This window comes from Pinus tabuliformis, chromosome Q (genome assembly GCF_031772625.1).
Source record: "Pinus tabuliformis cultivar Carrire ecotype Pingquan chromosome Q, CPIR1, whole genome shotgun sequence".
NCBI lineage: Eukaryota > Viridiplantae > Streptophyta > Pinopsida > Pinales > Pinaceae > Pinus > Pinus tabuliformis.
In genome coordinates, this window is record NC_142296.1 from 207,814,409 (window position 1) to 207,841,949 (window position 27,541).

A 27,541-nucleotide genomic window follows, 5' to 3' on the forward strand; every position below is an offset into this window, starting at 1 on the left:
CATTTAATACAATCTCATTCGACCACTACCTCAAGGTGCGCCCATGGCTCTCAAGAAGCCCTCATGGGAATTAAACCTTACGCAATAGTAAAAACTTCTTGCTTTCCACCCTTGGATCCAACCCATTTGAACATGTATTATAATATTAATATTAACATTATGAGAGATTAAATTTGAGTTTTTTCATTATAAGATAGTTAAATGTTTGGAATCGACCACTGGGTTGGTCTTGTACTTGTGTGACACAGGACACAGGGTCAATTCCAACTGCTACCACTATAACTTCTAGGTGAAGGATCAATTCCAATTGGGTTGGTCTCGTACTTGTGTGACATAGGACACAGTGTCAACTCCAACTGCTACCACTACAACTTTTAGGTGAAGGGTCAATTCCAACTGCTACCACTATAACTTCTAGGTGCCTACGTATGCCCCGTCTGCACTCATAAATGAACATAGGGCCAATTTCAACTACTACCACTATAACCTCTATGTGCCTATGTATGCCCTTTCCGCAGGCACAAGTGAATTGCAAAGATTTGAACCTCAAACCTCCTTGCACATAACACTTCATTTCTATCGTTATTACCAACTAAACTTCCCCACAAACTTTGATATATATATATATATCTATATATATATATATAAACTTTATTTTTATTTTAATTTTATGTTTATTTAAAAAAAACAAACTTAAATTGAATATATATACATTTGTGTGTAAATTCCATGTTTCCATATTTAATATAAAAATAATTATACAATTTCATCCATATTATTTTAAAAATATATATATTTAATATAACAATTTTTTTTTTAATTTTTAATTATTTAATTATATTAAAAAAATTTACAATGTTATCTCATGCATAATGTTGCATTAAACATAATTAAAAAATTAAAAAATAATATAATATTACATTAAACTTAATTAAATAATAATAATAATAATAATAATCTAATATTACATTAAACCTAATTAAAAAATAATAATAATAAATACAATAAACTCAATTACACCTTAACCAATTATATGTAAGTCAACTACACAAGAAAGTGAAGAATTCTTTGAAATTGTTACCATCTTTAGTCATGCATAACCACTTTGGAATAAAGGTTAGATAATCCTAGTGTCCTCTATATCCCTGATCTAAGTTAACGATGATTTTAAAATATGCTTTATCACAATTTCCTTTTTAACTCTTCCCTTCGTAGTGGCCAATGGGAATTAATCTACAATTTTGTGAATATAAATAATCTCTCAAGCAATAACTAAAAGATAACTCAAAATATAAATACTGTAAGTTAAGTGAAGAGTGGAGAAACGAAGTTCCCATAAAAAGTTAATAAATTTTATAGGCATATTTTAACTATTTTATAAATTCTCAAAATATAAATATTGAAAGTTAAAGTGAAGAAACGAAGTTCCTAGAATAATTAATAAATTTTATAGATATATTTTTAACTATTCTATTCTATGTTTTAAATTTTTTTTATTGAAATTTAATAATATAAAATTTGGTAAAATTATATTTTTTATTATTTAAATTAAAGATTTTTAATGTATAAATAGATTTAGTGTTTTTCATGAAAAAAAAAAATAGTTTTTTGAAAAATCTCAAACCTATAATTCCAATATATCTTTTTTTTTTTTAAGTAAAACTAATCAAGAAAAAGTTAAAAACAAATAAGAGTTATATTACACATTATATAATTATAACCTACTTAGATCCATCTTAACATCAATCTAGTAGGTATTGAGAGAGATGAAATCTTATCTCTAAAGATGCAAATCTTTCCTATTTGCACCTTATAGAGTTGTCTTTATAGACAATAGCAATCAAATTGTTACATGGAGAAGGTCTCTTGTCACACAAATAAGAGGTCTCATACACTAACTTGGTTTCTGGATTAGTAATGACCTTAGAATTAGACATAAAAACTCTTTTAAAACCTTCATCATAATATGAATTATAAAACAAGTAAAAAATAAACAAATTCAACAGTTTAATAGTTTTATTTTTCCTTTTAAAAAGTCCTTAAATTTTAATAATGAAATCACAATATAAAAATAGATCTTTCATCCTAAAAAAATTATATACAAATTTAATATCAAAACTAATCATCTTTCTAAAAATAACTTATTTATTATTATTATTATAAATTTATAACTTTATCCATTTTTTTTCCAAAATCCTTTTAACTAAATTAAAATTTCAAACATAAATTTTATCATTTTTTAAATTCTTATAATTTAAATATTTAAAACTATACTAAAATCTTTAAGGATAAAGTTTTATGGTTCAATTATCATCATTTCTTTGGAAGTATAAGTCAAAACAAAAATTTAAATTTTAAATTATTATTATTATTATTATTACTTATTCCATATAATAATAATATATTATTTTAATTTCATTATCTATATTTATAAAAAATTATTAATACTTTTAATTATATTTATTAAAAATAATATAAAATTATTAATAATAATTTTTTAATTTCTATCCCCTAATCATTTTTTAATTTATAATGGTAAATAATTATAATTTATAAATAAATAAATATCTATACAATTGAAAAAAATGATCCCTACGTGACAGCTTCCCATCATTCATGATTCCATAGACTTTTTTTAACCCCCCACATTAAAGACGTGTTCACACGAAGCTAATATAAGTGACATTAACTTAAATAATTGTAAATTTAAATTATTTGGAAAACCTGCAAAGTGAATCATTAACATTGTGATTGGACACTCTTATAATCTCAGTCAAGTCACTTCGTTCGGGTTCAAAATTCGATACTTAGAGTTCTGAAAATAAAAATCCAACGTAATAAACAAATTTGAAAAATATTATATATATAGTTGCAGCTATTTCATATATATATATATATATTTATTTATTTGAAGTTTTATATTTTATTAATATATGTTTTAATTTTTATATTTTATTAAAATATTATAATTATTTATAAATTTATATAATTAATGTATATGATGATGATGGTGGTGGTGGTGCTTAACGTCTATTAAGACCAAAATTTGGTCTATCAGATCTAAAGAAACAAATTATTTAGTTTGATTTAAGATTTTATTCATATGCTCAAAAAGCTTGGAGAGAAGCCTCCCAAGCTCATTATAATTTTGACATCGTAAAAGACTAGGAAGGTCAGTATTGCGACAAAGATCATGAAACTAAGATCTAATGTGGTTGTACGCGGGGCACTCTAAGAGGAAGTGGTTTTCATCCTCGATGTTCATATTCTCATAGAGATGGCAGATCCTTTCCATCCATGGTGTTTTAGGAACTGCCCAATGACCTGTTTCACTATGGAGCTCATGAGAGTTCATTCTAATCTTCGCTATATTAATTTTCTTCTTTGAACTAATTAAAATAGAGAGATACTTTTGATCTTCTAGGGTGGGGTTGATGACCTTCTTATAATAACTTAATTTTCTTTTAGCTGCTAAATCTTTCTCACACCACATTCTTTCTTTGAACTTAGAAGTAACAATATTTTTAATGTTATTAATGTTTTGTAATACATCATTCTCGTTGATCTCCCAATGGTTTAACCAGGCCCTCGTGTCTTTATACCACCCCCATTTGAGCCTTAGGTGGTTTTGGCTGGAATTTAAAGCTAGCTTAGGAAGTCTATGATCTCCTATGTTATTGAGTTTGTGCTTGTACAACAGAAGCCTAATCATGGCTAGGCTCTTGATAGGGGAAAGACCTACTTCTATAAGGAGAATAGGATAGGGTGTATTGCTTTTAATTTTCAAGTTATACGTTATAAAACGTTTATGGATTTGCTCAATCTTTCTCCAGGATTCTCTAGAGATGCTGCAACCCCAAACCTCACATCCATATAAGATAACAGGAGTGACTAAAGTTTCAAAGAGGAACTTCTTTTTATCCCACATTACAAGGTTTTTCGTTTTACAATTATTTTCAAGACCAAAATAAGCTTTCCACCCCCCATTAATCCTTTTCTCAATGCTATAGTTCCAGTTGAGCTTGTGATGAATATCAATTCCTATGTAATTGTAAGAATACACTTCCTCTAAGTTATTATTGTCATACATAAAATTAGCGTAAGTGTCCTTCTTGGATTTGATAATCATAACTTTTGTTTTGTCAGTGTTAACAGTCATACCCATGGTAGAGCAAAAATCCTTAAGAAGCCTAAGTTGCTTATCAAGATCAGATGGGCACCTTGCGAGAAGAACAATATCATCAGCATAGAGAAGAAGGATGACGACTATCCCTGCTAAGATCGTGTCAGCACATCCTGCTTCCTCTAAATAACCTTCGAGCTTGTCGATGTAAATGCAAAATAGGGTAGGGGAGAGGGGGAAACCTTGTTTAACTTCGATATTACACTTAATATCTTTCGACCACCCCTCATTGCCCTTTAGCTTGGTAATTACATTCTCGTATAACCTTATAGCGGCAGCTCTCAACTCGAAAGGAACCTTTAGCTCCTCTAACCTATTCCAAAGCTTGTTTCTAGGAACCGTATCGAAAGCCTTTCTAAAGTCCACAGAGCAACAAAAGAGATTGGATTTATCATTACGACATTCCTCCACAATGATGCTAAACGTAACAAGGTGGTCTGTTTTGAGTGATGCCTTCTGAAACCCGCTTGGCCTTTAGCCCGCTTACCTTCACTTTCAAGCCATATGCTCAACTTCTTTTCCAAAATACTACCATATAGCTTGGCTAAGAGAGGGCTGATCATAATTGTCTGATAATTAAAGGGGTTATTTGTATCTCCACTTTTAAAAATAGGGATAATGAGGCTCTCAGTCCATGGTTTAGGGAACCCTTGCTTGACTACTTGATTGAAAAGCTTGTGGATGTGGGGGATGAGGACAGGACCTCCAATTTTTAAGATTTCTACTTGGTAGCCTTCAATGTCCTTAGCTTTCCCATTAGCCAAACATTTAGCTCCAAACTCAGTGTCTTCTAAAGAGAACACTTCTTTCGTTGTGAGTAGGGTTTCAAAGTTATCCATGACATTTGGAGATCCATAAAGATTTTTAAGATAGGAATTCCAATCGTGTAGAGCAATTTTATTATTATCTTTAGTTTTCCTAGTCAGAATCTGCCTCCAAAATTTCTTAGGAGCTACCTTAGAGAGGTGTAAGAGATCCTCTTGTCTTTTATGAATGTACTGCCTCTTTTTCCTTTTAGTTAGGGCTTTGTATATTTTTATCTTGCCCATTTTAAGATATTCATCAACAACTTCCTTAATTGCTCTCCTCACAGTTTTACAATCTTTTTCATACCATGGGTTGGTTTTGCTATTTCTTTTATTATTTGAAACTTCAATTGAGAACTTGTTAATAGAATATGAGTGGGTGGTAGTAAAATTATGATATAGGTCTTCTATGTTGTCTATACTAGATAAAGGAAGAAAATTAGTATTTAGTTCATTTAGAAAGAGATCGTTTTTATTTCTATCAAATATTAAGTTCTTTTGGCTATAAGGATTATTTTCTATGAAATCTTTATGCATGACAAAATTGAGAGTTATAAGTAAAGGCCTAATTTTTTAAATTTATATATAATATAAATAAAAAAATTAACATCAAAAGAAAACAATAAATAATAATAAAATTAAAATATTTTTTAATTTATATATTTAATTTTAATATTTTATTAAAATATTATATTTCTATTATAACTATTTATAAATATTAAGTAATTTAATATTTATAAATATATCAATTTGTACCATTTAAATGCGTATAATATTTTTTTAATATACAGATATTCTTTTTATATATTTAATTTTTGTATTTTATTGAAACATTATATTTCTATTACAACAATTTATAAATATATAAATTTAAATAATTTAAATAAATATAATATAAATACAAAAATTAACATATACATATATTTTAAAACAATAAAAAGATAATAAAATTAAAAAATTAAAATATTTTTTTAATTTACATATGCTTCTTTTATATATTTAATTTTTATATTTTATTAAAATATTACACTTCTATTATAATTATTTATAAATATATAAATTTATATAATTTGAGTTTGTATGATATAAATAAAAAATAACAACAAAATTTAAATATTTTTTTATTTTACATGCATTTTTTTTATATATTTAATTTTTATATTTTACTGAAATATTAAGTGTTTATTATAATTGTTTATAAATAAATAAATTTATATAATTTAAGTGTATATGGTATAAACAAAAAATTAGCTCATATATATAAATAATAACAAAATTTAAAGATTAACACATATATAAATAATAAATGACAACAAAATTTAAAGATTTATATATATGTGTTTCTTTATTGAGCTTGAGTGGGCCTAATAGTTAAGAGCATGTGTTTCCTCCTAAGAGGTCATAGGTTCAAAACTAGATGGTGGTAGTGTGTGTATGCCTTTGTAGACTTAGCAGTGAGGTCCCTTGTCCCATAAACAAGGGGGTCTCATAAAACAATTTGGTGTTTGGCTTAGCTGTGACCTTAAAATTGGATAATAATAATATATCTTTAACTTCTATATTTTATTTAAATATTACACTTCTCTTTTATTTCTCGTACATTGGCCAAAGTAAACAGGCCAAATACTTGGCAAGGGAGATTCAATCACCTAGTGTGTGTGTATATATATATATATAATACATTTTTTTATTTTAGCCTCAAGGGATCGCTCAGTTGGTGAGTTGTTGTTGCTAAGTACCTCGCTTATCGGGAGGTCACGGGGTCAAATATCCTCGACACCCTAGGGGTTCGGTCTTGCTAGTTTGGCTGACGGGTAGATCCTTTCGAGTTGATCTACATGGATTTTTTGGGTTGATCTACCTAGATTTGTGGATGTAACAGTCACTCAATGTCCCTAAACCACCCTTGAAAAAATACATTTTTAATTTTGTTCCCCTTCTATGTGGTAATATTTATACCAGATACATTCAAAGGGATAACTTTATATAATTTAAGTGTGTATGGCATAAATAAAAAATTAACACACACATATTCGAAAACAATAAATAATAAAAAAAACTTAAAACTAAAATATTTTTTTTATTTACATATGTTTCTTTTATATTTTATTAAAATATTATTTATAACCTACAACCTTAAGATTAAAGGAAGCACTCCCTGCCCTATCCTCTGGATTGGAGCTAGCCTTTCCCCCACTGAAAGCATGGCTACGTTTAGGTATTTGATGTATAAGAAGAAGTTTTACAATAAGGAAGCCAAGAGGTTCCCCAAAAATGCTTCTAACTCTAGCAAAAACTCTCAGCTCTATCTCAAACGAGATTGGCATAAGGATGCCCAATCTTGGTTCTACCATTGGGAGATAAAGAAGGAGATCATCTTGGAGAATAAGGATAATATTAAAAATACTATTACTTCCAAATTTAAGGATAATCTGTGGGATATAAAGAGTTAGAGGGAAAAAGGAAACTAAGATATTATAAGGAGGTGATCAACCTCATTCTTGCTAACTAGAATTATCCTTTTTCTTGACGAGTGCTAAGAAAAAAATGAACATTGTGAAGATTAGAACTAATTCTCATGAGCTCCGAAGTGAAACCAGGCATTAGTCAATTCCTAAAACACCTTAGGACGAAAGAGCCTGTCACCTTTGGTATACTAAGGGGATTGAAGATGAAAAATAGTTTCTCTTGGATTGTCTAGCTCTTCCTCACATCCATTCTCAATTCCAAAACCTTTGCCACACTTCCAACCTTCTTCACTTATTAAGTGAAACTGTAGTGATCTAGGAACATTTCTCTCCCTTCTTTTTTATCATAAAATAAACCATTAAAGAGTCTCAAATAATATCTTACTTTCTTAAGGTCTCATAAACCATATTGGTCTTAGTGGAAATCAATCATCATCATCACTGTGTGGATATGTGCTCTCCAACTGAGTATGGTAGATATATTGTAACATAATGTTTAACATTTTGATTAAGTCATATTACATAAAAATAAAAATAAATAAAAAATATTAAAATGTAATGCGATGTAAACATTTTAACTCTCTCAAAATAAAATAAAATAAAAATAACCCTATGAAAATAAAATAATAATAATATAAATAAATGACCTATAGTATTGACTGATGGTATTTAAAGTGGGGATTAAACCGACCTAGACCCATCTTAACTTCAAATCTACCAAGCCCAAGAGCGATCAAATCTCTTGAGATGCACACTTCTTTTAGAGTGAAAAGAGATTTGATCCCTCTCAACGCTTAGTAGATGTGAAGTTAAGATGGATCTATGTTTGTTATAATTGTTTAAAAATATCTATATATTTATAAATGTTACTGGTTCATGATCATCATATATATATATAAACATTAAAAAATAATATATATAGATATATAGATATATAGATATATAATTATAATTATAATTTCAATAAAATATAAAAGTTAAATAGATAAAATATATATTTAAATTAAAACAACATATTTTAATCTTTAAATATATATATATATATATATATATATATATATATATATATATATATTATTATTATTATTTTTCCATGTGGTTCACGGACATCAAAGATCGGTGATCGTTATGTCCACATAATATTTGTACCAAGCATATCCACCCTAAGGGATCACTTCCTACCAGCTCAACCATAGAGCTCAAAATATTTGTACCGAGTAGATCCCCTCAAAGGGACCACCGCTACATTCATAAAATATTTTTACTAGACAGGTCCACTCGACGGGATCACTTCCTACCGGCTCAACCACAGAGTCTAGAATAGTTGTACCAAACAAATTCACTCAAAGGGATCATCATTATGTCCACAGAGTATTTGTACCAGGCATATCCACCCCAAGGGATCATTTCCTGTCAGCTCAACCACGGAGCCTGACCCCAAGAGTATCGAGAGAATTGAACCTGTGACCTCTCAATAGCAAAGGTGCGGGGACTCAACCAATTGAGCTAACCCTTGGGGCTAAATATTACACTTATATTATAACTATTTATAAATATATAAACTTGTGTAATTTAATTTTGTATGATATAAATAAAAAATTAACATATCAAAATTGTGAAGATAAAGGTAAATAAATAGAAATTAAAAATATTATTTAAAAACAAACCATATTCTATGTAAATTAACACAACACGACTCCCAACACCCTCCCAATGTTAACTTAATTCAGTCTCTCCCTCATTGTCAAATTTGGCATTCATAGATAACATTCTGTTACTAACGCAACCTAGAATTTTTTTTAAAGAGAGTAGGTTTTAGCATATATATACAAACTTCTTTGGATTTCCTATGATTTCATAATGGACTTGAAAAGAATTTCAATATAATTTTTAAAAAATTAGTGAATTATTCGTGTTCGTAGTTGGATTTTTCATGTTCAGGTTGAGATTTGTGAGCCTCATCGAATAATTTCACCTAGGAATGAAATTTAATGAACTTCGAATTTAATCAATTTTTGTCATCAAACCCAATGACTTAGATCTCAATGTATAATCAAATTAAAAATAGTCATCTCACTTAATTATCCAAAATAAAAATTCAACTATATTTATTGGATGAACGTCTATATTGAAAAGAAGCCTAGGTACATGTGATAGCCCCAGGTTAATTCCCCTTCATTGTAAATATTTAATACACTTTGATTCAAATTAAAAAGGCCTAAGAAATGGGGCATAGATTCTAAAGTTTAAGGAAAGGGGTTGCTTGAGATTTAAAGGAAGCTTGACTTGTTTCATGACAGTAATTGAAGGATGGTTGGTGTGCCTTAAATGGACCGGTTTTCTAAATTGATTGAGCTCGAAAGAAGGACAACAAAACCATGCTTGCCTTTGGTAAATCTACAAGGCAGGAAGGATGAAATTGAATAAGGGATGGGCTGCATTGGAAGTTGTGAAAATAGAGAAGTCAACCAATAGGAAGTGGGGTGGAAGGAAGTGTTAACACACAACATTCCCCACCATCATGCAAGACAAAACCATTGTGGAGGAGAAGGAAATGGAAACATCATTGTCTATCCACGCAAACAACAATTCGTTGCATAGAAGTAATGGGGAGGAAGATGATCATATGACACAAATGGTAGAACAAAGAGAATATACACAAAGGGCAAAAGAAGATAGGATCACGTTGTAGAGCAAGAAGAAGTTATAGCACAAGAAGAAAGACAAGCAAAAGGCTATGTGTTGTTATCAGAATGCAGGGAGAAGATCCTTCCTTCAATTAAGCATTGGGAGGTGGAAGAATAGCTCTTGGGTGAGGAAAGTAGTCTCTATATTCCCTATAATCATGGAGGGTGGAGATTGTTTTCTCTAGATTCCCTTGATAGCTTGGGTGGAGGATTTCTCCTTGAATTCTTGGTGGGAAAAATTCTTTAACCCCCCTTTGTTTATTTTCATGGTTTCATACTGAGTTCTGGACTCCCTTGTTATTTTTAGGGTGGAGGCACAACCTCTAGATTCCCTCGTTGATTTTAGGGTGGAGGTATTAACCTCTGGACTCCCTTTTTTATTTGAGGGTGGAGGCACAACCTCTGGATTCCTTTATTTTTTTTAGGGTGGAGGCACAACCTATGGATTCTCTTGCTGATTTGAGGGTGGAGGTATTAACCTCTCAACTCCCTTGTGTTATCACTTAGAAAAAAGCTTGACTATAAGGGGAAAAACTAAGGTAACCTCTAATGACTTTAGGTTGAAAGTTAGCCCTTCAATCTGGAGAGGGATCTCTCCTTGAACTCAACTACCTAGTGTCACCTCAGCAGTTGGTTTTTAAGCTCATTTTCCAGATTTAATGTGTAAGATGAAATTGGTTTGGAAAGAAGAGAACAAGAACCATTAGGCATGGAGTCTGATGTATATGATGTTAACCACACAATACATAAAAACCCCTTAAAGAAATAAAGATAAGATATAACTTCTTATACAAGATACCATCAAGATGTGGAGACAAAATATGGGAAATAAATATCACAACACATCAATAAGAATTTTGTTATAAGTATACACTCTTATAATCTCAATCAAGTCACTTCGTTCATGTTCAAAATTCGATACTTCATGTTTTGAAAATAAAAATCCAATGTACTAAACAAATTTGAAAATTATTATATATATATAGTTGTAGCTCTTTCATATATATATATATTTTATATTTTACTAATATATATGTTTTATTTTTTATATTTTATTAAAATATTACAACAATTTATAAATTTATATAATGAAAATATAAACAAAATTAACAGCACATTTGAAAACAACAAATAATAATAAAAATTAAAATATTTTTTAATTTATATATTTAACTTTAATATTTTATTAAAATATTACATTTCTATTATAACTATTTATAAAAATTAATAATTTAATATTTATAAATATATCAATTTGTACAATTAAAATGTATATAATATTTTTTTTCATATAAATATTTTCTTTTTATATATTTAATTTTTGTATTTTATTGAAACATTATATTTCTATTACAACAATTTATAAATAAATAAATTTATATAATTTAAATAAATATAATATAAATAAAAAATTAACATACACATATATTTTAAAACAATAAATAATAATAAAATTTAAAAATTAAAATATTTTTTAAATTTACATATTCTTTTATATATTTAGTTTTATATTTTATTAAAATATTACACTTCTATTATAACTATTTATAAATATATAAATTTATGTAATTTAAGAGTGTATGATTTAAATAAAAAAATTAACAACAAAATTTAAATATTTTTTTTACATGTATTTCTTTTATATATTTAATTTTTATATTTTACTGAAATATTAAACTTTTATTATAATTATTTATAAATTAATTTATTTATATAATTTGAGTGTGTAAACAAAAATTAGAGCGCGCACACACACACACACACACATATATATATATATATATATATATATATATATATATATATATATATATATATTATAACAAAATTAAAAGATTAACACATAAATAATAAATGACAACAAAATTTAAAGATTTATATATGTGTGTTTCTTTATAGAGCTTGAGCGGGCTTAATGGTTAAGAGCATGTGTTTCCTTCTAAGAGGTCACAAGTTCAAAACCAGAGGGGGATAGAGTATGTATGCCTTTGTAAACTTAGGATTTGGGTCCCTTGTCCCACAATCAAGGGGGTCTCATACAACAATTTGGTGTTTGGCTTGGCTGGCAAGGGGAATCCAATCACCTATATATATATATATATATATATATATATATATATATATATATATATATATATATATATATATATATATATATATATATATATATATCCCCAAGGGATAGCTTAGTTGGTGAGTTGTTGTTGCTAAGTACTTCGTTTTTCGAGAGGTCACAAGGGCAAATATCCTCGACACCCTAGGGGTTAGGCCTTGCTTGTTTGGCCGACGGGTAGATCCTTTCGGGTTGATCTACCTAGATTTGGGTTCCTTTGGGTTGATCTACTTGGATTTGTGGATTCCTTCGGGTTGATCTACCTGGATTTGTGGATGTAGCAGCCACTGAGTGTCTTTGAACCACCCTTAAAAAATACATTTTTTATTTTGTTCCCCTTCTATGTAGTAATATTTATATGAGATACATTCAAAGGGATAACTTTATATAATTTAAGTGTGTATGGCATAAATAAAAAATTAACACGCACATATTCGAAAAAAATAAATAATAATAAAAAATTAAACTTTTTAATTTACATATGGTTCTTTTATATATTTTATTTTTATATTTTATTAAAATATTATTTATAACCTACAACCTCAAGATTAAAGGAAGCACTCTCTACCCTATCTGGATTAAAGCTAGCTTTTCCCCCATTGAAAGCATGACTACGTTTAGGTATTTGATGTATAAGAAGAATTTTTACAACAGGGAAGCCAAGTGGTTCCCGAAAATTGCTTCTAACTCTAGCCAAAACCCTCAACTATGTTTCAAGCGAGATTGGCATAAGGATGCCCAATCTTGGTTCTACCATTGGGGGATAAGGAAGGAGATCATCTTGGAAAATAAGGATAATATTAAAAATACTATTACTTCCAAATTTAAGGATAATTTGTGGGATATAAAAAGTTAGAGGGAAAAGGAAACTAAGGTATTATAAGGAGGTGATCAACCTCATTCTTGCTAACTAGAATTGTCTTTTTGTCTTGACCAGTGCTAAGAAAAAAATGAACATTGCGAAGATTAGAACTAATTCTCATGAGCTCCGAAGTGAAACCAGGTGTTGGTCAATTCCTAAAACACCTTAGGACGAAGGATGAAAGAGTCTGTCACCTTTGTGATAATAAGAGGATTGAAGATGAAAAATAGTTTCTCTTGGATTGGTTGGCTCTTGCTCACATCCGTTCTCATTTCCAAAACCATTGCCACCCTTCCAACCTTCTTGACTTATTATGTCAGTGAAACTATAGTGATCTAGGAACATATTTCTCTTCCTTCTTTTTTATCATAAAAATAAACTATTAAAGAGTCTAAATTAATATCTTACTTTTTTAAGGTCTGATAAACCATATTGGTCTTAGTGGAAATCAATCATCATCATCACTGTGTGGAGATGTGCTCTCCAACCGAGTATGGTAGATATGTTGTAAGATAATGTTTAACATTTTGATTCAGTCATATTACATAAACATAAAAATATAAATATAAATAAATAAAAAGATTAAAATGTAATGTGATGTAAACATTTTAACTCTCTCAAAATAAAATAAAATAAATAAAAATGAAAATAACCCTATAAAAATAAAATAATAATAATAATACAAATAAATGACCTATAGTATTGACCCATGGTATTGACAACTTATTCATGTGGAATATATCATGTTTAAATGGGGGATTAAACAAACCTAGACCCATCTTAACTTCAGATCTACCAAGCCCGAGAGGGATCAAATCTCTTGAGATGCACACTTCTTTTAGAGTGAAAAGAGATTTGGCCCCTCAACGCTTGGTAGATGTGAAGTTAAGATGGATCTGTGTTTGTTATAATTGTTTTAAAATATATAAATTTATATAATTTAAATATGTATATTATAAATAGAAAATTAACACCAAAATTAAAAAAATAAAAAATAAAAATTATTTACATATATATTTATTTTTTATATTTTATTGAAATATAATTGTTTATAAATATCTATATATTTATAAACCTTATTGGTTTCACTAAACATTAATCATGATCATCATATATATGATGATGATGATGGTTAACGTCCACTGAGACCAAAATTTGGTCTATCGGACCTAAAGAACCAAATTATTTAGTTTGATTTAAGATTTTATTCCTATGCTTAAAAAGCTTGGAGAGAAGCCTCCCGAGCTCACTATAATTTTGACATCATAAAAGGCTAGGAAGATCAGTATTACGACAAAGATTATGAAACTAAGATCTAATGTGGTTGTACGCAGGGCACTCTAAGAGGAAGTGGTTTTCATCCTCGATGTTCTTATTCTCATAGAGATGGTAGATCCTTTCCATCCATGGTGTTTTAGGAACTACCCAACGACCTGTTTCACTATGGAACTCATGAGAGTTCATTCTAATATTCACTATATTAATTTTCTTCTTTGAGCTAATTAAAATAGAGAGATACTTTTGATCTTCTAGGGTGGGGTTGATGACCTTCTTATAATAACTTAATTTTCTTTTAGCTACAAATTCTTTCTCACACCACATTCTTTCTTTGAACTTAGAAGTAACAATATTTTTAATGTTATTAATGTTTTGCAATGCATCATTCTCATTGATCTCCCAATGGTTTAACCAGGCCCTCGTGTCTTTATACCAACCCCGTTTGAGCCTTAGGTGGTTTTGGCTGGAATTTAAAGCTAGCTTAGGAAGTCTATGATCTCCTATGTTATTGAGTTTGTGCTTGTACAACAAAAGCCTAATCATGGCTAGGCTCTCGATAGGGGAAAGACCTACTTCTATAAGGATAATAGGATAGGGTGTATTGCTTTTAATTTTCAGGTTATACGTTATAAAATGCTTCTAGATTTGCTCAATCTTTCTCCAGGATTCTCTAGAGATGCTGCAACCCCAAACCTCACATAATTTAAAGATTAAAATATATTTTTTAAATTAAAATATATATTTTAATATATTTAACTTTTATATGTTATTGAAATAGTATATTTTTATTATTATTTTTCCATGTGGATTGCGGACATCAAAGATTGGTGATCGGTATGTCCACGAAATATTTGTATCAGCAGATCCATTCAAAAGGATCACCACTACATCCACAGAATATTTGTACCGAGCATATCCACCCTAAGGGATCACTTGCTACCAGCTCAAGCATAGATCCCAAAATATTTGTACCAGGTATATCCCCTCAAAGGGACCACCTCTACATTCATAGAATATTTGTACTAGACAGCTCCACTCGAAGGGATCACTTCCTACGAGCTCAACCACGAATTCTAGAATATTTGTACCAAACAGATCCACTCAAAGGAATCACCATTATGTCCACAGAGTATTTGTAACTAGGCATATCCACCCCAAGGGATCACTTCCTGTCAGCTCAACCACGGAGCCCTACCCCAAGAGTGTCGAGAGAATTAAACGTGTGACCTTGCAATAGAAAATGTGCGGGAACTCGACCAATTGAGCTAACCCTTGGGGAAAAATATTACACTTATATTATAACTATTTATAAATATATAAACTTGTGTAATTTAATTTTGTATGATATAAATAAAAAATTAACATATCAAAATGGTGAAGATAAAGGTAAATCAATAGAAATTAAAAATATTATTTAAATATATATTTTTTTAAGTTGTATTCTATGTAAGTTAACACAACACGAGTCCCAACATCCTCCCAATGTTAACTTAATTCAGTCTCTCCCTCATTGTTAAGTTTGGCATTCATAGATAACATTTTGTTACTCAGACAAACTAGAATTCTTTTTAAAGAGAGTAGGTTTTAGCATATCTATATATATATATATATATATATATATATATATATATATACACAAACTTCTTTGGATTTCCTATGATTTCATAATGGAATTTAAATGAATTTCAATATAAATTTAAATAAACTTCGCGAAATTATTCATGTTCGTAGTTAGATTTTACATGTTTGGGTTGAGATTTGCGAGCCTCATCGAATAATTTCACCCAAGAATAATGAAATTTAATGAAATTTGAATTTAATCAATTTTGTTCATCAAACCCAATGACTTAGATCTCAATACATAATCAAATTAAAAATAGTCATCTCACTTAATTATCTAAAATAAAAATTCAACTATATTTATTGGATGAATGTCTATATTGAAAAGAATCCTAGGTACATGTGACAACCCCAGGCTAATTCCCCTTCATTGTAAATATTTAATACACTTTTATTCAAATTAAAAAGGCCTAAGAAATGGGGCATAGATTCTAGAGTTTAAGGAAGGATGTTTTTTGAGATTTAAAGGAAGCTTGGCTTGTTTCATGACAGTAATTGAAGGATGGTCGGTGTGCCTTAAATGGACCATTTTCTAAATTAATTGAGCTCGAAAGAAGGACAACAAAACCATGCCTGCCTTAGATAAATCTACAAGGTAGGAAGGATGAAATTGAATAAGGGATGGGATGCATTGGAAGTTGGGAAAATAGAGAAGTCAACCAATAGGAAGTGGGATGGAAGGAAGTGTTAACACACAACATTCCCCACCACCACGCAAGACAAAACCACTTTGGACAAGAAGGAAATGGAAACATCACTGTCTATCCACACAAACAACAAATTGTTGCATAGAAGTAATGGGGAGGAAGATGATCATATGACACAAATGGTAGAACAAAGAGCATATACATAGAGAGCAAGAGAATATAGGACCATATTGTAGAGCAAGAAGAAGTCATAGCACAAGAAGGAAGAGAAGCAAAAGGCTATGTGTTGTTATCAAAATGCAAGGATAAGATCATTCCTTTAGTTAAGCATTGGGAGGTGGAAGAATAGCTCTTGGGTGAGGGCAGTAGTCTCTATATTCCCTATAAGCCTAGAGGGTGGAGATGGTTTTCTCTGGATCCCCTTGATAGCTTGGGTGGAGGATTTCTCCTTGGATTCCTTGTGGGATAAATTCTTTGGCCCCCCTTTGTTTTTTTTCATGGTTTCATACTGAGTTCTGGACTCACTTGTTGTTTTGAGGGTGGAGACACAACCTCTAGATTCCCTTGTTTATTTGAGGATGGAGGCATTAACCTCTGGACTCCCTTGTTGATTTGAGGGTGGAGGCACAACCTCTGGATTCCCTTGTTGTTTTTAGGGTGGAGGCACAACCTATGGATTCCCTTGTTGATTTGAGGGTAGAGGTATTAACCTCTCAACTACATTATGTTATCACTTAGTAAAAACCTTGACTATAGAGGTAAAAAACAAAGGTAGCCTCTAACGACTTTAGATTGAAATTTGGCCCTTCAATCTAGAGAGGGATCTCTCCTTGAACTCAACTACCTAGTGTCACCTCAACAGTTGGTTATTAAGCTCATTTTCTAGATTTAATGTGTAAGATGAAATTGGTTTGGAAAGAAGAGAATGAGGACCATTGGGCATGGAGTTTGATGTATATGATGCTAACCACATGATACATAAAAAACCCTTTAACAAAGCAAATACGAGATATAAATTCTTAGACAGGTTACCATCAAGACGTGGAGACAAAAGACGGCAAATAAATATCACAACAGAGCAATAAGAATTTTGTTATAAGTATTTAAGTATAAAACATGGAAAGTATTCAGATAACATAAATTAGAGCATTCATAAGGAATTCTAGTTCATAACGCTTTATCCAAAGTACTGAAGACTTAATGATCAAGAGATGTAGCATAAAAAGAAGTAAATACCACAAGAAAAAATAGACCAGAAGTTATCCACACATGATTCTTTGCAAAACTAAATATGTAATGCTACATATAGCAATATATTGATCAAGACTAACATGAATAATTTCTTCTTAAAAAATTCCCAACCCCTGTTACATACAAAAACCTTGAGTATACAGGCCAATACTATTAACAAATTGTATCTATCTTCTACAAATAGATAACTAATCTCTAGGAATTAAAACTACTTAATAAACCAAATTTGAACATGTTACAAAATGTCTCGAGTATTGAAGGTTGATGGATTTGGAATTATCTTCATGGAAATCTTAATGAAATCTCCTTCACTACCACCTGAATATCTGGAAATAAAATCAACTAAAATCATAACAAATAAGCTATAAATAAATTGGTTACAATGGATCTCGAATAGTTGGAAAGCTACTCAAGATTGTTGGAAACAAATATGGAATTGCCTCTTAGAATATGGATCTGATCTTAATGAAAATTAGAAACCCCTATTTCACTGAGTAGATAAGCTAGTTGTTCATACTTTTTTCCAAAATAAGGAAAATTCCATCTATTTTTAACCCACATCCTCTTATAAAAAATATCTAGTTGTAAGGAAAATATCTTCAACACATTACACAATCTCTGCTAAAACATTTGGGTATATTGTTTGTAAAAACACAGCACTACTTAAACTATAGGTGTTGGACGCCTAATCCGCTAAGCGTTAAGGTGTGGGAGTTGAAAAGTTAAGGGAAGTCCAAGAGACATTGAAATAGGAATCCAACAATCATATCAATGCATTATAAATGTTCATCAATGTGAATAATAAAAGCAATTCATGGTTTATCTTTCACATCCTATCTATTCCATGTACTACTTCCCTACCCAAGTTTGAGCCACTAGTTTTTCCTAGCCTTTCGGTGCATAGTCGGTCCTGCACCTCTGCCATAATCCCAAAATGGAAAAAAATATGCATTCTCCGTCATACCTAGGTCTTCAAATTCAAACGTTTTATGTCAGCCTACAAGTGTCTCTTCTAGTTTACATTTTGCTTTGGTCTCCTACAATCCTCACCCTAATTCTATGCTCTTGGAGGTGGGTCTGTCAAATATCTTCCCAAGAGTTACACCACACTCTCTGCACTATTTGGAACAAGAAACAACGTCCCCTTTGAAAATATTGTCATGCTAATAAATTACATTAGCGCGTGTAATAATAATTCCCATGCATCCCAAAGACATGAAATCCTCAACACACCCATAGCTAGCATACACTACCTTGGCAACCGAACTTCCTAAAGGTGTATAAGCATGAACTTTACACTACCTTGGCAACCGAACTTCCCAAAGGCGTATAAGCATGAAAATTGGAAATGGCCTTTGAGCTCTAGCTATTGTAAGGATCGATCTTAACTTTTCTCTCTCTAGATTAATGTATTGTGCTTCCTTAGGAATGTTGTCAACCAGAGAGGACAATTTCAAATTCTTGTAAACCCATCGCTCAATGACTCGATTTCAGTAGTTTCCATGGCTTCAACAATTGGCATTAGCTAACACTAGTCTGACATGTCATTGTCGCTCCCCTCCTTCAACGCCTTAGATTCTATTCGTAGGATGATTGATTTTGTTGATGACTTATGTGTGTTTCCACATTTGGATTGGTCAATATTGCTTTGCTTATCCGAAGTGAATATTTTGTTATGCACTAGTTGAACTCTATTTTTTATCTGAATTTAAACAGGAATGCAAAAAATTATAGATATAACCATAAATACAAAGATGCAACAGAAATAACACTTCATTTCATTAATATCAAATACTGAAATATTCTTACAAACAGACTGGAAATAAGACTATCTCGGGTGATGGTAGCTTATCTCTAAGAAGAGATGTGGTGGCTACATGCCTCTGAACTGTGTTACAATGAGGCTCAAGGGCCTATGTATTATTGAAAAACATGAGAAAACCCTAAGCAACAAAAACCCTAACCCCAGGAGATGTAATTCCAAGAGTTTGTGGGCCCCGTTGGGATTAGTTAGGTAGCCAAATTTCCGGGGTCATAACTTGGTCATATTATCTATATTTGGTGCATAGAATACCTTGCTGGAAATTTCTCTCCAATTACTATAGTTTTTACAACAAGCCCCTACATATGGCTATGGGCCTACAGTGGACCTCAAAAAACTCCATTTAGGGGGTCAAAACTGCTTCGCAAGTTTGGAACCCGAAAACTACTAAAAATATTAAATGCTGAAATAAACAAGGAAACAAATGAAACCGACTGGAGGTCTAGGTGAAATAGGTGGGTGGCCACCAATATCCACCTGGATCATTCCTCCCCCCATAGGAATGAATGGTCCCCATTGCGTGCAGAGCCTCCATGAGGTGAGTAAATTTCTGCTAAACCTGGTCCCTGGTGAGCCACTTGCCTTAGTGTAGGAGTTGGCCAACTTTGACAACCTGATATAGTTGGATCTTCTATTGGAAATTGTTCTTGACCTGCGTGTCCATAATTCGATCAGTTGTGGCCTATTTCATGTAGTCTGGGTTTACCTCTATTCGTGTGAGTTGTTCTGCAATGTTGGATGTGTCTAGTAATGGTGGGAAGTATGGTCGAAGGTGATCCACATTGAACACTAGGTGAAGGCCAAGGAATGGGGGAATGCTAAGCTCAAAAGCATTGTCTCCCACAGCCTTGGTAATGGTGTAAGGACCATATCAGAGTGGTATGAGCTTCCAATGGGCTCCGGTAAGGTGTTCTTTTTGCAAATGCAACCAAACTTTGTTGCCCACCTGAAACTTGTATGGCACCCGATGTTGATCATGTCGTTGCTTGTACTTAGCATTTGACTTTTCCAGGATGTCATGAACCTACTGGCAGATGTGTTGGATGTGTTCAATAAATTTGGTCGCTTTATCAACCTCAGACAATACATGTGTGGATTTTGTCTGTGTAATCGCATGATGCATGGCAACATCAATCAAACACAATGGTTGAAATCCTAAACCAACCTGAAAGGGACTGTGACTAGTTGAGCTATGGAGAGCTATATTATAACTGTGTTGCACATATGGAAGATTCTCATCCCAGGTTTGAGGATTCTTGGAGTTGTACATGCAGAGTATCTGCACTATTGTCCTATTGACGACCTTTGTCTGGCCATCAATATGGGGATGGAAGGCAATCGACTTAGTGAGCTTGGTTTCCAATAGTGTCTAGAGGCTAGACCAGAATGTGCTCATGAATCTACTATCCCAAACTAATATAATGGTTTGTAGGATCCAAAAATGTACCCATACTCGTTCGAAGAAGAGTTTGGCAGTGTCCTCTGCAGTGATACTCTTCTTGCAGGCCGCCAATATAGCCATCTTAGAAAATTTGTCCATGACCACGAATACACAGTCATTACCATGCTTGGTAGAAGGGAGACTAGATATATAGTCCATGGAGATGGATTCCCATGGCTGGCTAGGAGTAGGCAGAGCAGTGTACAGACCTTGCTTCTTGATGGTTGGCTTGGTGATGGCACAGGTACTACAGGATCTGATATATTTCCCAACATCCAGTAAAAGTTTGGGCCAATAAAAGTACTTTTGTAGTACAGCCATTGTTTTCTTCACACCAAAGTGTCCTGCGACCCGACTGTAATACGCCTCCCAAATCAGCTTGGCGCGCTCGCTTGAAGGAACACAAAGGTGGCTCGGGTAACATAATAATGCGTCCTAGAGGTGGAAATCAGGAAATTTCTTTCCATCTACTAGAATCTGGTATGTGGAGGTGAAATCTAGATTATTTTTGTATAGTTGTGGCCATCCATAGGTCTCATGACCATAAGAGTTGAGAAAAGTAGTCAGTGTTGCATATGGGGGTTGATTGAGGCAAACTGCGACATGATTGGTGCTACCCTTTTTGTATATAATGTTCAAGTGGAATTGTTGCAGATATGTATACCACATATGATGGCAATCGTTCTGTAACTTCCCTTGTGTTTGTATAAACTGAAGAGGTCGGTGATCAGTGTGGATGACCGTCTCCTTCCCCGGAATGTAGTGCTTCCATTGTCGGGAAGCCTACGTAATGAAATACATCTCTTTATCATAGGTGGGGTACTTCCAAATTGTATCGGAAAGTGTCTCGCTATGATAGGCCACTGGATGCCTGTGCTGGGTGAGGATTGCACCAATAGCATATTTTAAGGCATTTGTCATGATTTCAAAAGGTTATTTCAGGTCTGGCAAGGTGAGTACCAGTGCAGTGCAGAACTCAATGAACGCCTTCTATTGGGACACACACCATGAAAACTTTGTTTTTTCCCCACCTTTAGTAATCTGACTCAAAGGCCAAGTAATATGGGAGAATCCTAACATGAACCTCCAATACAAATTTGCAAGGCCCAAAAAGTTGCGAAGCTACTTTAGAGTGGTCTGGGTTGGCCAATCCCGAATGACTTGGATCTTATTCGGGTCCACATGCACGCCATGCTCATCTATGATGTAACCCAAGTATTGGACTTGGCTCGTGCCAAAGGTGCATTTCTCCAAGTTGGCACATAGTTTGTGTTGCCAAAGGGTTTGAAGGACCTATTGAATGTGTTGCAAGTGTTCTTCCCAATTCTTGTTGAAGATGAGGATTCCTTCCAGATAAACCACCATGAATGAGTTGGTGAAGGGCTGCAAGATTGTTGGAAATAATACTGAGAGGGGGGGGGTGAATCAGTATTATTAGATCAATCAAACTTTTTCAATGCTCAGAAACATATACGCTACTTCAGTTAAGTGAACCAGCGTGTACACGCTACTGTGACTAAATAAAACAGCGTATAAGAGGAAAACTCATAATTTAGTTAGCTTATTCTTCAGTTAAGTGCATCAGGACATTATTCACCACATTAACAGTAAACAAGTGCAGTATAACAGAACAGATCAAAAGCCACACACATGAACACCAGGATATAAGGTGGAAACCCAATGTGGGTGAAAACCACCTGCTGCAAGTTGTCTCTATCTTTCTTTAATATGAAACTTCAGTTTACAATCTTTTTGTACTGGTGCAGCCTTATACCAGTACGCAGGCTACAACCTTCTCTCGTTCTCCAAACTTCCTTGGAAGGGAGCTCCAACCCCCTTTGCTCTTGTACTAGCCAAGATACTAGTACGTAGGTGCTGACCTACAATCTTCTTTCTTTCAGGTACCACTTTTCATACATTTTCAGACTGGATATTCCTGAAGCACAACATTACAATCTGAAGACCACAATTCATTCACCTTTCATAATAGATCATTGAAGCATAAAACAACCAAACTTTGAATCGCTGAACCACTGAACCCTGTCAATCACCAGTTACTAGAACACAGAGCAGACTACAGAACTCTGCAATAACAGTCAGACCCAACTGTAAACCCAAAATCAAGCTTCAAAATATATACGCTACTTCAATGAGCAAAACCCGCGTATACACGCGCTTTTACCGAAGCCAACCTGCGTACAGATCTAAAAATAAACTCTCTCAATTTGCAGCTGTACCAGACATCAGTTAGACCCAGAACATAACATTGCGACAGTATGCAGATCTAGAAATACGCATAATCAACCATATCATGATAGTGCATTTCAAACCATTAGATCCCGATCTATACTTAGATCTAGTCTTCCATCAACCGATGTGATCTCTCCTTGGCTTAGATCAAGCAACCCAGAACCTGCATATCAGATCTCTTTCTTTTTCAGATATTCAAGCCTTTTCAAAAGATAATCTTGCCTAATGATCTTCTTCTCCTTATATAGCCTTAGGCCTTGCTCAATACCAAGAGCCAAAACCATAGAGATCCAAAACCATCAACTTCAAAACTAGAGATCTACACGACTGTCGAGGTACTTTGGTCCAAAGACATGGGCACAAGTACCGAGGACTAACTACCATGGACCAAAAAGGAAACTTCCCGACATATACGCACTTTTCTGTTCATTCATCTGCGTGTATACGCGACTTATTATATAGCTCTCCTGCGTATACGCGACTTACTATGCATATCACCAGCGTGTATACGCAACTTGGACTTAATTAACCTGCGTATATGAGATTTCTTCTTCATTCTGTAGACTGAACGGAGGTCTGTCATCAAAGAGAGTTGCCATCAAGGACAACACCTGTATCATAGCGCCATACCTGAGCCAAAATGCCAACAATCTCCCCCTTTGGACTTGATGGCAACCTTCAGATCCTTAGAATCATTCTCCCCCTTTGTCATCAAGGGCAAAGGGCTGTGCTCCCCCTGAGAACATGCTGATACCTATGCTTGGCTGTGCTGAAACATGCTCCCCCTGACTGTAGGCAAGATCTGCAAAAGATGATCTTTAACAAGAACCAAGACTTATACACCATAAGGGACCTTTCTATCACCAAAAGACTCACTACATACATCCATATTCCCTACCAAGAGGGGACACATCAGAATTAATTATATTACATCATTCATCCCAGGCATAGTGGGGAAACCAACATAGGCCGTTACATGACCTTGACACCATACAAGAGAGATACATGACATAGAGACAACAGATCTAGACCAAGACTTATGAAAGTCACCAGCAGCATATGATAAACATCTTTTTAGATCAGCAACCAGGATTTCTTTCTGAGCTCCTTTTCCTGAAATCAACAACCAAAACATCTGAATGCCAACAATGCTTTATGAGACTTTTAAGCTGCTCCCCCCGAACCTGTGCCTGCTGCACCCCCTGAAACTGTGCCTAAAGAATCCTGACATACCCATTGCTGTTCAGAACTCCAGAGTTTGCCCTTGCTGTTCAGAACTTCATATACGCGATTTCTCCTGCATGAAACTGCGTATGTACGCGGATATACTTTCTGCAACAAGCGTCCAACAGACACGCGACTTACCCCGCATAAATCGGCATATATACGCGGATATCCCTTCCGTAACCTGCGTATACCAACTTTTCTGTAAACAACCTTCAACAGCAGGATGAAGCATCAACTACTCCCAGCTTTTGTCTGAGATATTCAAAAGTTTCCCTGGGCAGTGGTTTTGTGAGAATATCAGCAACTTGTTCCTTAGAAGGAACATACTCCAACTTGACCTTCTGCTCAAGCACTTGTTCCCGAAGAAAATGGTACTTGATTGGTATGTGCTTGGTCTCTGAGTGCATGACTGGATTCTTTGAAATGCTGATTGCACTTGTATTATCACATAAGATAGAGACGGGTGGAGTGCAAGTGATTTGAAAGTCCTGCAAGGTCTGCATCATCCAAAGAAGTTGTGTGCAACAAGATGCTGCAGCCACATATTCTGCTTCAGCTGTAGATAAGGCAATCGAACTCTGTTTCTTGCTGAACCAAGATACTAATCTGGAACCCATGAAGAAAGCACCACCACTTGTGCTTTTCCTATCATCCACACTTCCAGCCCAATCTGCATCTGTGTAAGCATGAAGAGTGAGATCTGTATTTCTAGGATACCATTAGCCATAGTTTTGGGTCCCTTGAAGATATTTGAAGATTCTTTTGACTGCCTGAAGATGAGTTTCCTTTGGGTTGGCTTGAAATCTTCCAACCATTCCTACTGCATGTGTAATATCTGGTCGAGTACCTGTCAAATAAAGCAAACTCCCAACCATGGATCTATAAGTGGGTTGGTGAACTGCTGCTGATTCATCATTTGCACTGAGGCTGCATCCTGTAACCATGGGTGTACATACTGGTTTTGACTCTTCCATGCCATACTTCTTCAAGATCTGCTTGAGGTATTTGGTTTGAGATAAGAAGATACCTCCTTCATTTTGTTGGATTTGCAATCCAAGAAAATATGTCAATTCTCCAAGTAGTGACATTTCGAATTCTTTCTGCATAACCAAGGCAAAGTTTTGACTCATAGTCTCTTCATTGCTGCCAAAGATAATATCATCTACATAAACAACAAGAATTAGCAATTTGTTATTTTCAACTTTTATATAGAGATTGCTATCTGCTGATCCTTTTGAAAAGCCTTGTTGGTGAAGATATTTGTCCAACCGATAGTACCAAGCCCTTGGAGCTTGTTTGAGTCCATAGAGAGCCTTTTTCAATCTGCATACAAGGTTTGGATCATTCCCAAGAATGAAACCATCTGGCTGCTCAATATATACTTCTTCTTCTAAGTCTCCATTCAGAAAGGCTGATTTCACGTCCATTTGAAAAACCTTGAAGTTTTGAAAGCTTGAGAGAGCAAGGAACATTCAGATGGCTTCAAGTCTTGCCACAGGAGCAAAGGTCTCTTCAAAATCTATTCCTTCTTGCTGTGCATACCCTTTACAAACAAGTCTGGCCTTGTTTCTAATTACTTCTCCATTTTCATTTAATTTATTCTTGAAGACCCATTTTGTTCCTATCACATTCTTATCTTTTGGTCTAGGAACTAATTCCCAAGTGTTGTTCTTTTCGATTTGCTCAAGTTCTTCATCCATTGCTTTGACCCAACATTCATCTTTGCATGCCTCTTTCACATTTTGTGGTTCAGTGGAGGAGAGTAATGCCAAGTAGCTTGAAGCTTCTGCAAGTGTCCTTCTTGTTTGTACTCCTGCTTCTTTCTGCCCCACAATCTGAGTTTCTGGATGATTCTTTTGAACATATCTGGATGGAGTCTTCTCTTCTATTCTTGTCTGCTCCTCTGGTTCTTCTTGAGATTCTTCTTCTTCTTGAGGTTCTTCTTCTTCATCATTCCGCCTTTGAGAGTAGCCTTCATCTTCTTCAATGTCTTCATGATGAACTTGCCTAGGAATATATCCCTTCTCATCAACCACTACATCAATATTGTCAACAATTCTGCCAAGTCTTTTATTGTAGCACTTGTATGCTTTGCTATGTGGAGAATAACCAAGAAGAATGCCCTCATCTGCTCTTGGTTCAAGTTTGCCAAGTTGCTCATCAGTATTCTTAATATAACATTTGCTCCCAAAGATTTTGAAGTGCTTCACGGAAGGAGTTTTACCACTCCAAAGCTCATGAGGTGTTTGAGTGCTGTTTACTCGGACATTTGTTTTGTTAAGAATAATAACAGCAGCATGTGCAGCTTCACCCCAGAAGGTTGCAGGAGTACCTGATTCATCGAGCATAGCACGAGCCATTTGTTGGATAGTTCTGTTCATTCTTTCCACAACCCCATTTTGCTGAGGAGTTCTAGCTGTAGAGAATTCTCTTCTTATCCCATGTTCATCGCAGAAATCGAAAAATTCATTTGAGGTGAACTCCCCACCTCTGTCAGATCTGAGGCACTTAATTTTGTGTCCTGATTCATTTTCAACCAATGCTTTGAAGGATTTGAATTTTTCGAATGCTTCATCTTTGTGCTTCATAAGCCCTAACCAAACAAACCTTGAGAAATCATCAATGAATAATATCAGATATTCTTCTCCTCGAGGTGTCCTTTTCCTAAATGGACCACATACATCTGTATGGACTAGCTCAAGAGGCAAGCTAGCTGATCCTTCCTTCTCTGGAAAGTTAATTCTGGTTTGCTTTCCAAACTGACAAGATTTGCATATGGTGTTGTCTGGAATTTTGATATCTGGAATATCGCGAACTGCCTGATATTTGCATGCTTTCCTTATTTGTGAGAAGCTTAGATGTCCCAACCTTCGATGCCATAACCAG